The sequence below is a fragment of the Chionomys nivalis genome, chromosome 3 (genome assembly GCF_950005125.1).
Source record: "Chionomys nivalis chromosome 3, mChiNiv1.1, whole genome shotgun sequence".
NCBI lineage: Eukaryota > Metazoa > Chordata > Mammalia > Rodentia > Cricetidae > Chionomys > Chionomys nivalis.
The window spans coordinates 47636709-47650034 of NC_080088.1; positions in this window are offsets into that span (position 1 = coordinate 47636709).

Sequence of the window (13326 nt, forward strand, 5' to 3'; positions counted from 1 at the left end):
TTGTTGATTTTCTCCAAGAACCAACTTTTTGTTTCATTGATTCTTTGGACTGTTTTCTGTGTTTCTATTTTGTTGATTTCTGCCCTCAGTTTGATTATTTCCAGTCTTCTACTCCTCCTGGGCGCGTCTGCTTCTTTTTTTTCTAGAGCTTTCAGGTGTGCTGTTAAGTCCCCAATGTATGCTTTCTCCGTTTTCTTTAAGTGGGCACTTAGTGCTATGAACTTTCCTCTTAGCACTGCTTTCATCGTGTCCCATAGGTTTGAGTATGTTGTCTCTTTGTTTTCATTAAATTCAAGGAAGACTTTAATTTCTTTCTTAATTTCTTCCTTGACCCAGGTGTGGTTCAGTAGTTGACTGTTCAGTTTCCATGAGTTTGTCAGCTTTCTGGGGGTAGCTTTGTTGGTGGCTTCTAACTTTAATCCATGGTGATCTGATAAGACACAGGTGGACACTGATATTTTTTTGTATCTGTGGAGGTTTCCTTTGTTTCCAAATATGTGGTCAATTTTCGAGAAGGTTCCATGAGCTGCAGAGAAGAAGGTGTATTCTTTCCTATTTGGGTGGAGTGTTCTATAGATGTCTGTTAAGTCCATTTGATTCATTACCTCCAACAATTCTCTTAATTCTCTCTTAGTTTTCTGTCTGATTGACCTGTCCATTGGTGAGAGAGGTGTGTTGAAGTCTCCTACTACTAGTGTGTGTGATTTGATGTCTGCCTTGAGTTTTAGCAATATTTCTTTTACATAAGTGGGTGCTTTTATATTAGGGGCATAGATATTCAGGATTGAGACTTCATCCTGCTGAATCGTTCCTGTTATAAGTATAAAGTGTCCCTGTCGATATCTTCTGATTGATTTTAGTTTGAAGTCAGTTTTGTTAGAAATTAGTATGGCCACACCTGCTTTTTTCTTAGGACCATTTGCTTGAAAAACCTTTTCCCAACCCTTTACTCTGAGTAGATGCCTGTCTTTGTGGTTGAGATGAGTTTCTTGCAAACAGCAGACTGTTGGATCCTGTTTTCGTATCCAATCTCTTAGCCTGTGCCTTTTTATTGGTGAATTGAGACCATTAATATTAAGTGATATTAATGACCAGTGGTTGTTAACTCCGTTTATTCTTACTGCTTTTGGTAGAAGAGTTTGTGTGTCTCCCTTCTTTGAGTTGTGCTGTTGAAGGGTCGCTAGATGCCTGGGTTATTGTAGGCAGTGTTGGCAATGTTGGATTCCTTGGGTTGTGATTTTCCTTCTATTACTTTCTGTAGGGCTGGATTTGTGGCAACGTATTGTTTAAATTTGTTCTTATCCTGGAATGTCTTGTTTTCTCCATTGATAGTGAATGATAGCTTGGCTGGGTATAGTAGTTTGGGTTTGCATCCATGGTCTCTTAGTTTCTGTAGTACCTCTATCCAGGACCTTCTGGCTTTCATGGTTTCCATAGAGAAGTCAGGTGTAAGTCTGATCGGTTTACCCTTATAAGTTACTTGGCCTTTTTCCTTTGCAGCTCTTAATATTCTTTCTTTAATCTGTATATTTTGTGTTTTGATTATTATATGGCGAGGGGACGTTTTTTTTTGATCCAGTCTGTTTGGTGTTCTGTATGCTTCTTGAATATTCAAAGGAATATCTTTCTTTATGTTGGGAAAGTTTTCTTCCATAATTTTGTTAAAAATGTTTTCTGGACCTTTGAGCTGTGCCTCTTCTCCTTCTTCTATCCCTATTATTCTTAGGTTTGGTCTTTTTATTGTGTCCCATGTTTCCTGAATGTTTTGTGATGAGAATTTGTTGGTTTTGGTGTTTTATTTGATCAGTCCGTTTATTTTCTCTATGTTGTCTTCAGAATCTGAGATTCTTTCTTCTATCTCTTGTATTCTATTGATTATGCTTGTTTCTGTAGTCTCTGCTCGTTGACCTATATTTGCCATATCCAGCTGGTCCTCAGTTTGTGTTTTCTTCCTTGCTTCCATTTCAGTTTTCAATTCTTGGACTGTTTCCATTACCTGTTTGATCGTTTTTTCTTGGCTTCCCAGGGTATCATTTACGTATTTACTCATTTCTTCAAACTTTTTGTTATACTTCTCATCCATTTCTATGAGGGCGTTTTTTACATGTTGTTTAAGGGACTCTATTGCTTTCAAAAAGTCAGTTTTTTCCTCTTCTCCTGTGATAGGGTGTTCAAGTCCTTGTGTTGTAAGATCATTGGGTTCTGGTGTTTTCATGTTGTTTTTCAGATTGTTGGGTGAATTCTTGCCTTGGCGTCTGCCCATCTCCTCTTACCGATGCTATCTATTGGGTTTGATTTAATTGTAGCGGGGCAATCTGTTCTCAGTGCAGGCTTCACTGTTTCTTGCCCGCACTATCCTGTATCCAGTGCCTCCGCTGCCCGGGCCTGCCTGCCGGTGCCTCCGCCGCCCGGAACTGTCTGTGCGCCGGTGTTTCTGCCGCCTAGGCCTGCCTGCTGGTGCCTCCGCCACCTGGGACTGCCCGCGCGCCGGTGCCTCCGCCGCCCAGGCCTGCCCGCCGGGCCTGACTGTCGGTGCCTCCGCCACCCGGGCCTGCCTGCACGCCGGTGCCTCTGCCGCCCGGACTTGCCTGCGTGCTGGTGCCTCCGCCGCCCGGGCCTGTCTGTGCGCCGGTGGTTCCGCTGCCTAGGCCTGCCTGCCGGGCCTGACTGTCGGTGCCTCCGCCACCCGGGCCTGCCTGCACGCCAGTGCCTCTGCCGCCAGGACTTGCCTGCGTGCTGGTGCCTCCGCTGCCCGGGCCTGCCTGCGCGCCGTTGCTTCCGCCGCCTAGGCCTGCCTGCCGGTGCCTCCGCCACCCGGGCCTGCCTGCGTGCCGGTGCTTCCGCCGCCTAGGCCTGCCTGCCGGTGCCTCCGCCACCTGGGCCTGCCTGCCTAAACTGAATTCTTTATGAGAGGGACTTTTATGATTTCTGTTGGCAGCGGGCCCCGAACTGCTGGTGGCAGGTCCAGGTGCCCGGTCCCGAGCAGTGGGGGCCAGGCAGCGGGTCCCAAGAACCACCAGCTCCAGGCAAGGCCCAGCCATGTGGCGCTGGGCTGGTCCCGGCAACACTGAGTCCCCGGAAGGTGCAGTTTCCCAGTGGCAAGCTGCTGGGCAGGCGAGCGGCTGGGCAGGCGAGTGGCTGGGAGACACGTGGGCAGACACATCTTATGGATCAGAATTGGATATTTATTACTTAGGGGGGGAGGAGAAGAAGAGGACAGAGAGAGGGGGGAGGGGAGCAGAGAAGTGGGGAGTGAGGCAGAAGCGAAGCTACCTCTCTGAGAGGAAGATGGAAGAGAGAGAGAGAGCTCAGGCCAGAAGCTGAAGATCAACCTGGCTCAGCAGATGGGGGAGGGAGTGGGTGTGGCTTGTCTCTTAAAGAGATGAAAACCATAACAGGGACCCTCATGATCACATAAGGGGAAGGCATGAATGGCCCTTGCAGTGGAGGAACCATTAGGAGAAATAAAATATCCTACCAGATATAGCACGGGGGGGGGGGGGGGAGGCAGGAGAGATGACTGCTATTACCATGAGTGAGTGGCAGCAAATCCCTTACCTGTGACTTGGCCTGGCTTGGCCTATGTAACTCGTGGTGCTGGCACAAACAGACATTAAAGAGGACCATGAAGTTATCTTGTAGTTAGAATGGGGTAGGGGATATGTTTGCTTTCCTCATCACAGAAGAGGCCTCTCAGTACTTTGCCTCAAGGGACAGACTGCAGGAGGTGTGAGCTGATCTTCCTAGGCTCCTGCATCTGGACTGAGTTGTAAGGCCCATGCTTTAACAGCTCTAACTTTGGATCTGAGCCGGGTCAGTTTTGGTCTGCAAAACTGACAAGTGTGTAAGTGTGTGTGTGTGTGTGTGTGTGTGTGTGTGTGTGTGTAAAACCTTGGCGGAAGGCCTTGGTTTTTATAATAATGTATCAGAGAACTTGTTGTTTCCAACACTTCCTGTTCTAATCCAGTTTTGGATTTTACAGAACTGATCTTTTGGGTTTCTTGGTCTGGTTGTCAATCTAACTTTACGCAGCTCAAAAGGTCACCTATTGATAGCACAGGCCCCAACATTATTTATTTAAACATTTTCACTGGTGACTCTAGAAACTCCAACCAATAATTTGATTCAAGAACAGTCTATTGTAACTGCAAATTAGCCTACCCTGAACTCACGTGTATGGCCTTTTGTGCCTTGTTTAATCTCATTCAATGCCTGATTTTTAAAATGTATCTATCCAACTACTTATTTTGCCGACAGATTTCAATGTAATATACCAATTTTAATTTATCCTCCAAAATATATGCCAAGTTATTTATTTTATCAGTAATTAGACACTGAAATGATCAGTTATGCATTTTAATGTAAATTTTACATGTAACAAAAATATACATTTGCTGAGTTGAAAATGCATCCATATGACTAGGGCAGTCTATCAAGTTATATGGACAGTATGTGTTACCACTGAGAGTCCCCTTATAGCTTACTCTAGAGGGACCAATTTTACCACTGTAGAAACTATTAGCCAGCATTTACCTGTACTATTAAACGGTGTTTCTGTCTTAATGAAATTAACTGCATATTCTTCTACTCTATCTAAGTTCAGCCTATATCTAACTATACCCTCTGGCTGGAGCAGAGAATTGGGGCATCCCAAAGTCCTACTTTTTTCTCCAAGCCATTTTCTGTCATCATATTTTGAAGTTTCAGTCAAGTTAAGCAACACATACTCAGATGTCACAATAAATTATAGTAATTTCCTTGGTTGGCATACATTCTTAAGTCTTACCTAAAGTTTAAGAAATAACCTTTTTCTTGCAGGTATATATAGAAATAATCATTTTCTTTCTGGAGCATATATTTATAGTCAAGAAATTCTTACAAAATTGTTCCAGTATTAAATATTCTGAGTTGCTGCATGCTAAGATATTTCTATTTTATATTCATTATTTTTCCATGGTTGAAATTCTTGGGTCACAGTGACTTTCTCTTGTAACTTTGGATTTTCTTTTTATACCACCTCTGGAGTTTCTAATTGGATTTATATAAATGGATTATGAGGTATCTGAAATAATTTTGCTTTCTGCAGGAGCTCCCAGGCTCCACACTAGCCCCCACCCCTGTGGCTTTCTGGCCTCTGAAATAACAGTACATGGAGCGTGTTTTCAATTTGGCTCTCATTAGGAACTTCTAATATCAGGACCCTGCCTTTGTCAGAGAAGGATAATATTCTTCTATCCTTTCCTTACATAGCATCGCCTCTCCACTTGGCCCATTCTTGCATTCAGGAATGCCTAGGGGATGACTCTTCGAATTCTGAATCTGCCCTATAAGAAAGCTTTATTAAAAGATTTACTTTATTTTTAATCATGTGTATATGTGTGCATGTCAGGGAGGGTTATCTGCACATATGATGAGGGCAGGTACCCATTGAATCCAGAAGAGGGCAACAGAGCCCTAGGAACTGGGACATATGAGTCCTGGGAACCAGCCCTCAGCAGGAGCCATCTCTGTAGACTCTCCCTCTTTGTTGCTGTTATTATTATCACTGCAGAAGAAACTCGTTGTCTGATGTCTAAATTACTAACTTAGTCTTCCCTATAGATGCTCAAACCATCTCATGACCTCAGGGTTTGCTATCTGTTGGGGACCAGCCTTGACAAAAATACCTCTTGCTAGTGTAAGGGCGTGGGGATTTAGAAATATAGTAAAGAATATGAATATGTAAATGAAAATAATAAACCAGAAAAACATATAGGACAGTATCAGGAGGAAATTTCCATGAGTACTGAAAATTCGCTCTCATTTAATTTCCAACTGTTTAAAATACCCTTGATCCCCAAAGGTAAGACAAAAGACTGCATTAACATGATACAAGGAAATGAACATACCTGTTGGTCACAGTCACAGACTACATTCATAATTAAACATCCTGTTGGTAGAAAATAACAAGTCACCAAGTCATGCTCACGCCCTAGACTCTCTGTAGGCAAACTATTCCCTGGGAGGAATCCTAAGTTATTTCCATAAAGGGAACCGGACCTTACTTGGATCCTTAGACTTTTGTTTGAGGTAGGAACAGATCTACTTCTCTATTCCTGGAGCACAAGGTCTGTCAATTACCACACCTGTTGACAATAACCTTGAGAGAGCAGAACTCTCTGATTTACATCTAGGTGGTACCTTTGTCTGAGGTGGAAACACAATAACCTTGAAGGAACTAGAAATAAGAAGTAGGAACTCTGACCTTGGGTCAATGAGGAAATAGGCCTCCAGAGTTATCCTAAATTTAATGTTGTTTTTAAAACTTGATGTGGGATTTAAGAATTATAGACCTATATTTCTACGTAGTATGACAGCCAAGCTTTCAAGCCATAGTTTGCACCTGAGGTGCCTTCCAGGCAGGCTGTCATTATCCTAACAAAGGGTTAGAATGTGGTTTTGCTCCTTCTTTGTAATTTGGAGGATGCCTGGGACAAAGATGCTAATTCACTCTACATGTCAGAGCAGGCATAGGTAGATGTGGATGTGACTAAAGCCATTCACCTGGTTGCCTAGGAAACAGAATGCTAATGAATTTCCTCCTCAGTTTACATTTCGGTATAAAGGCTGTTTGGAGAATAAATGAGAGGAATTTTCAGGATGTGAACTCAGGATTTAGTGAGGGATCTCTGAGAATCTCTCTCCCAAAAATGCCATGTGAGTTGTGCCTTTATTCCCATGCCTCCACGCCGGTCCAGAGAGATAGTTTATGTTAAGGTTTGGACCCCGACAAAGAATCTAAACTCCAATTAGGTCACTCTATTTGCCTTGCTTTCCTACTACTGGTTTGTTGATTTCTGGTGCCTCTTATATGGGCTTTCTTTAAGCTTTGCATTATTCCTGCTTACTTTCCTTTATAAATGGATTTTGTCTTGTGTATTTTGCAGCAAAACTTTAGCCAACTTTTTTCAGAGCATGGGGGCACAGTGTCAGGAACACAGAGTGCCAGCAGGGCCTGACCTTAGGATGCTCATCATGCTTCCCAGTCATCATGGTTGTAATGGTACAAATAAAATGTTGCTGTTCCCTGGGTGGTTGAAGCAGACAGAGGGCCACAGGGGGCAGTGGATCCCAGGCAGGGAGCAGCATGGTGGGTGAGAGACCTAGGCTGGGCAGTCAGTCCCACAAAGACCTGCAGTGGGTTAGAGACAGACAGATAGGTACACCATTCAGAGTGAAGTTGGATATTTATTTAGCTGGTTATGGAGGGAAAGGGAGAAGAGGAGAAGAGAGAAGAGCAGAGAGGCAGAGAGAGAGAGAGAAAAATGGCAGCAGCTACCTCTTTGGGAGAGAGCCAGAAAAAGGGAAGAGATTCAGGCTGGAAGCTCAAGCTTGTCTCTTAAAAGGACAGGACAGACCATTACAATGGTGTGTTTGTAGATTTACACTAAAGGTGAGCCCTTTCCTTATATTGGCAATGGGGCAAGGCAGGAGTAACTTGGATGCTAACCAAAACCTGAGTCTCCGTGTTTGCCTCTTCTATCCTTCATCCTTTGGCTAGAGTTTCTGGATATCATATCTTGCATCTTTATAGATAATTTGGATTATGGCATTTGGAAAATCTTCATGGAGCTAGAGAGAAAGGACTAGTGGATGACAGGTGCTACAGAGGGAGTGATGAGAACAAGGGAGGATTTTAGCTGGTGAGTGGGAGGAGGGGGAGTACAGAGGGTGGAGGAGAGTTAACACTAAGAATGCTTGAAAACGTCTTTGAAAACCATATTGTTTTACAAGTAAACTTTATATATATATAGTGTGTGTGTATTGTGCAACCCACTGTAACTTCTAACCATATTCTAGATACTTATCATTATATCCACTGTTCAGTGTAGGACTTAGACCTCATCCAAGAAGCTTCTTTTATACAACAAATGAAAACAATTACAACTGGTCAGAATTCAGAGAATAAGTGACTGTGAGACGCCCAATCCTAGTTAATTTATATATAATGCAACCCCTACATTCAAGTCTCAGAAAAAAAATGGAAGAGTAGTGGAAAGATTACACCAGCCTGCTTAGTGTTGGTAGCGCACGCCTTTAATTCCAGCACTCAGGAGGCAGAGGCAGGTGGATCTCTGTGAGTTCGAGGCCAGCCTGGTCTACAAGAGCTAGTTCCAGGACAGGCTCCAAAGCAACACAGAGAAACCCTGTCTCAAAAAAAAAAAAAAAAAAAAAAAAAAGATTACACCAACCACAGGCCCAGGATAGTGTCCCCTAGACATGACAGGGAAAACACTAATGCATTCCCCACAATGCAGTTGCCCTAAAGAGACCAGTACAATGACATCAGCTGTCATGGCAATGTGGACATGGAGATTTTCACATGGCTATACCTTTAGATGAAGAGCTACCAGTGGTCAAGGGCTGCTGAAAGAGGGAGATTCAGTTCCCTCCAGGGAGAAGCTCCTGCACAGGCTGCCAATCCCAAGTTGTCAGCCCTGGATGTATGTACATATAAGCACTATATATATATATATATATATATATATATATATATATATATATATATATAGTGTGTGTGTGTATGTTATGATATGTATTATGTAAACAAATTGTGGAGCTGGTAGGTAGAGGGGACATGGGAAAACAGGAGGAGGAATGGAGGGTAAGAGTGATAAAGATGTATTTATTCATGTATGAAGTTCTCAAGAAAATAAAACTAGTGAAACGAAAAGGTTAAAAACTTGTCTTTGGATTTGTGTGTTTTAGATTCCACCCTGTTCTGAGGAATGCTGACTAGGAGAGATGGTGCAATCTCATTTTCAAGCACAGGTGTAACTTTATCCACATGCAGTAGTACATCAGCACTGTTCCCAGCCAGACACTTGAACTCTTATCACTGTGTATCTCGAATATCATTAAAGCTTACCTGCAGATTTGAAATTAAGCATAATTAAGTGGGTCAGACATTGTCATGGGAAAACAGGGCATATACAAGGCAGAGATTTAATGTTGGCTCCGTGCTAAAGTCAAATGATTTATCTTTATGGTCTATATATCTTTTGTTTCTCAGCAAGAGCTACACACATCACAGGACAAACAAAAACACTTGCTGTGTGGAATAGCTATGTTCTGACATACATGTTCCTGTTTTCTCTGTCCAACACATGGCTGACATCCTGACCACCATCTTCTGGTTGAATGCAATGAGGCTGGGACAGGGGAGGTGGGTTGTTCAAGAGAATGTCCCAGGAAATGGAAGACAGCCATGGGTCTTAGGTAGCTGTTAAGTAAACCATCTGTAAAAAGGTGGACATGTGTCTTCTGAGTCCTTAATTAAATCAATGCTCTAGAATAGATAATTAACAAACGTTTACCTTAAAGTTAAAAATAAAATCTTTTCACTTTTAGAATGAGAGAGAGAGAAAAAACAGACAATGTAAGTGACCAAAGTCAAATGTGATCCACAGAGGCAGTTTTTACATTGTTGTTAGTGGATTTCAGTAAATATCAAATCTCTCCCATGTGTTATTTTAAATAAATGGAAATGTTTCAAATTTTAAGTTCCTGTAGAAAATGGTTTGATTTTACTGATAAGTTAGCCTAGTTTTTCCTTCTTACCAGTCGTTGGTGTCAAGGGAAAACATGACAAAAAAATAAAAATTCTCAGTTCAACTGAGTTTCCACCACCTTCCCACTCAGACAGATAACACTTTCACTCATTTAGAAACAGAAAAACAAACACATTGGACCACTCCTGACACTGGTGGTGAGGGAGTTACCACAAATTTGAACGAGTACATCTTCTCAGGTATCTTAAAAAACCCCAAATCTGTGTGTGAGCATCCGGTGATCAAATGCATGGCAATCACATGTTGATTTGGGCTCAGTTCCATCTCTGATTTCACACTTAGACTACTAAATTGCAAATAATTTTTGTAAACATGTCACCTTGTGGGTCTGAGGTCTGTATTTTCATGACTTATTTCGGCAAAGTTTGATCTTTTAGTTTGTAAAGATGCTGTGCTCAGAATGGAGATGCATCTGTGAGAGCAAGATAGAAATCCTTCTTTTAGAATTTTTTTCTTTGCCAAAAGACAGGGGCTACCAGATTTAACAAATCAAAATTAATTTCAGAGATAAATTCAGAGAAATAAATGATTTTAGAGCTGGTATGTCTATATGATATTTGTAAACTCTAATTTTTTTTTGCTTTTTTTTAAATCTTAAACTAAAATTTAACTGCAAATCCTGTATTTTTTCCTGCCATCACTAGAAGAGGGTCAGGAAGAACAGACTGACACACAACAGCGATTGGTAGCATGTGGTTCCTGTTGACTAGGAGGTCTGCTTTCCAGTTTTCCAAATACGGTAGAGACACCTCCCCGCAAAATGACAAGATCAGTAATCTTTGAATGGTTTTCCAAGAGAGCTGTCAATGTGCTACAGAAGGACTTACAACATCAATATGCAGGGAGGCCCTGCAGCCACACTGGGATCATTGAACCCAGCTTATAGCCATAGCAGAAGTGAGTTTTGAGGATGAAGCCTATTATAGATGTCTCTTCAGTGTGTTTCCCTGGAGCTCCATGCTCCCATGGACCATCATGGAGGACACACGTGGTTTACAATTCTAAGAATATAACGAAATCTAAATATTTTCCAGAGGTCCAGGAATCTTAGGTCTCAGGACATTTTGGGATTGTGTCCAGAGAAAGAATTTTGAAGGCGAGACTAGCTGAGCTCACTAGGTCTCTGCCTTTCTGCACACATTGCTGAGACATGGGGACACTGCACAGAAGAACTGATATACACCAGCCACCAACCTACCTGTAATGCAGTTGATATTTGATTTGTTAATATAGTGACAACAGGGAAGAGACTCCAAATGGCTTTTATAGATCTGAGAAAGAGGAAAAAAAAAAGAGCCTAAAAAACTGATGGTGGAAAATACATTCTGTTCTCAAAGTAATGACTTCATTTTTATTGTTTTCATTGAGCTATACATTTTCTCCACTCCCTTCCCTTCCTCCCCTCTTCCCTTCTACCTTCTCCTGTGAACCCCATGCTCCCAATTTACTCAGGAGATCTTGTCTTTTTTATCTTTCTGTGTATATCCATATATGTCTCTCTTAGGGTCCTCTTCGTTGTCTACTTTCTTTGGGGTTGTGGCCTGTAGGTTGGTTTTTCATTGCTTTATGCCTAAAAGCCATCTAGGAGTGAATATATATGTTTGCCTTTCTGGGTTTGGGTTACCTCACTCAATATGCTTTTTTTCTAGATCCATCCAAGTGATGAGATTTTTAAAAGATGAAAATTGTGGAGTTTTTTACAAACTTGCTTACCTTGCTTTTATTTATGGTACTTATAATTATAGGGCTTAGTGTAAAAAATAACCTAAAGGTATTATCATGAACATGGAGAACAACTTGGGAGTTTATGATATGACTGTGTAAAAAAAAATTAAAAATTAACATATATATATATATATAGACTTAATATAAAGAAGTGTAAAGACCATTATAATTTACTCCACAAAAATCTTGTGTGGTTCATTTCAGTATTTAATTTATTATTTAGTTTATTTGCTTTTGTCTGCTGAAACAAGGTTTCTCTGTGTAGCCTTTGGCTGTGCTAGAACTTGCTCTGTAGACCCTGATGGCCTTGAGCTCACGAAGACCTGCCTGCCTCTGCAGGTGCTAAAGACATGTGCCACCATGCCCAGCATATGTCTGTATTTGGTTAAGCTCTTTTTTCCTCCTGGTTTGTACCCATTCCTCCACCTCTGTCCTGCAACCCTGTCTTGATGCTGGAATGCTTCAGGAAATCACAGGGAGCCATAAGAGAGTCACTTTTCTTTTCTTTATTCTCCATCCCCACCTCTCCTCCTGGTACTCTGAATTCCCACGAGGACATATTTTTAAAACTTATTTCTTTATTTACATTTCCTCACCCTAGCACTCGGGACATCTCTGTTTCATCCCTCACACCCAGATGCCTGCCTCCTTGTGTCTTGTTTTTGATGATGTTCCCCGATGATAATTTCTTTCTGTTCATTCATTTCAAAACTTCTGTCCCTACCTTGTCAGGGTCTGAGTGGCTTGTACACTTCCTTCCTCTCCTGCTCAGTTTTTCCACCTGTTTTTCATTCTGGAGATTTCAGATTCTGTCATTTCAGTGTCGTTTCGTTTGTTCCCTTTCCCTCTTCCTGTTGCGCTTTTCATGCTAACAGTTCTCTTAGGTTAGTTAGGTTTTGGTCTTTTACTTTTTATTCATAGATTTCTCAATTATTTTACATAAGTAATAATCTTCCAAATCTTTCTTAGGTAATAACAAGAATTATTTGACTTGTTTTTAAAATTCTTGTTTTCTATATAAGTTATTCTCTTTCTCCTAATAAAATGATTCATTCTTTTAAATTTTTGCTTTTTGTTTTTAACTTTAGATTTTTATTGCTAACTTTATCATTTATGTTACCAAATATCTGTAAATAATTCAAAACTGTTGGTTAATTGGGTGGGCAAGTAGGGCTTGCTTGCTTTATAATTGAATTTAATTTTTAGACTGGAGGTCTTACACATACTAGGCAACTTGTCTACTACTTATTGACCTCCCTATGGGGATTCTTAGCTGATGGTCCTCATGCTATGAAAAGCAGGTTTCAGAACCCTCTAGTGTGCCCAAGTAGCGTTCTATGATCTTGAAGAACTGGCCCTCAACTGTTCTGCCTTGGATGCTTTCTGGTCATTTTTTTCAGCTTCTTTGTGAGCTGAGCAAGTTGTCTTTCTTTCTCTTCCTTTCCTTTAGTCTGATCATGACTATCTGGCTGCCAATGTTTCTATATGTGGCTGGTCAAATTAGGGAATAGATCAGAGTTCATCTAGGCTGGGCTTAGGATTTTAACTTGACAGTTTCTGGCTCTGAGTTGTGATCCTCTCCAGAGGCTTCCAGGACTCATTGCATTGCTCCTTTTTTAGAGCCAACCCAGGTCCAGGCAATACTTTCTCCATCCTGTTTCATCATTTATCTCTGCATTCATTTTTCAGCTTTCATAACTTCTAAATGCTTCTAACTTATTTCCAGGATTTACTAGCTTTGGGATTTAGCAGAATTGCAGGATAACATTGTTTTATGGTTTAAGTCTGATGTTGGACTTCCCTCTGTGTGCTGTCATTACCATTAATGAATAAAGAAGCTACTTTGGACCTATAGCAGGGCAGAACTTAGGTAGGCAGGGAAGATGGAACTGAATGCTGGGAGGAAAAAGGCGGAGTCAGAGAGAGGCCATGTAACCCTGCCAGAGACAGATGCTGGGAACTTTAACAAGTAAGCCACAACCACATGGCG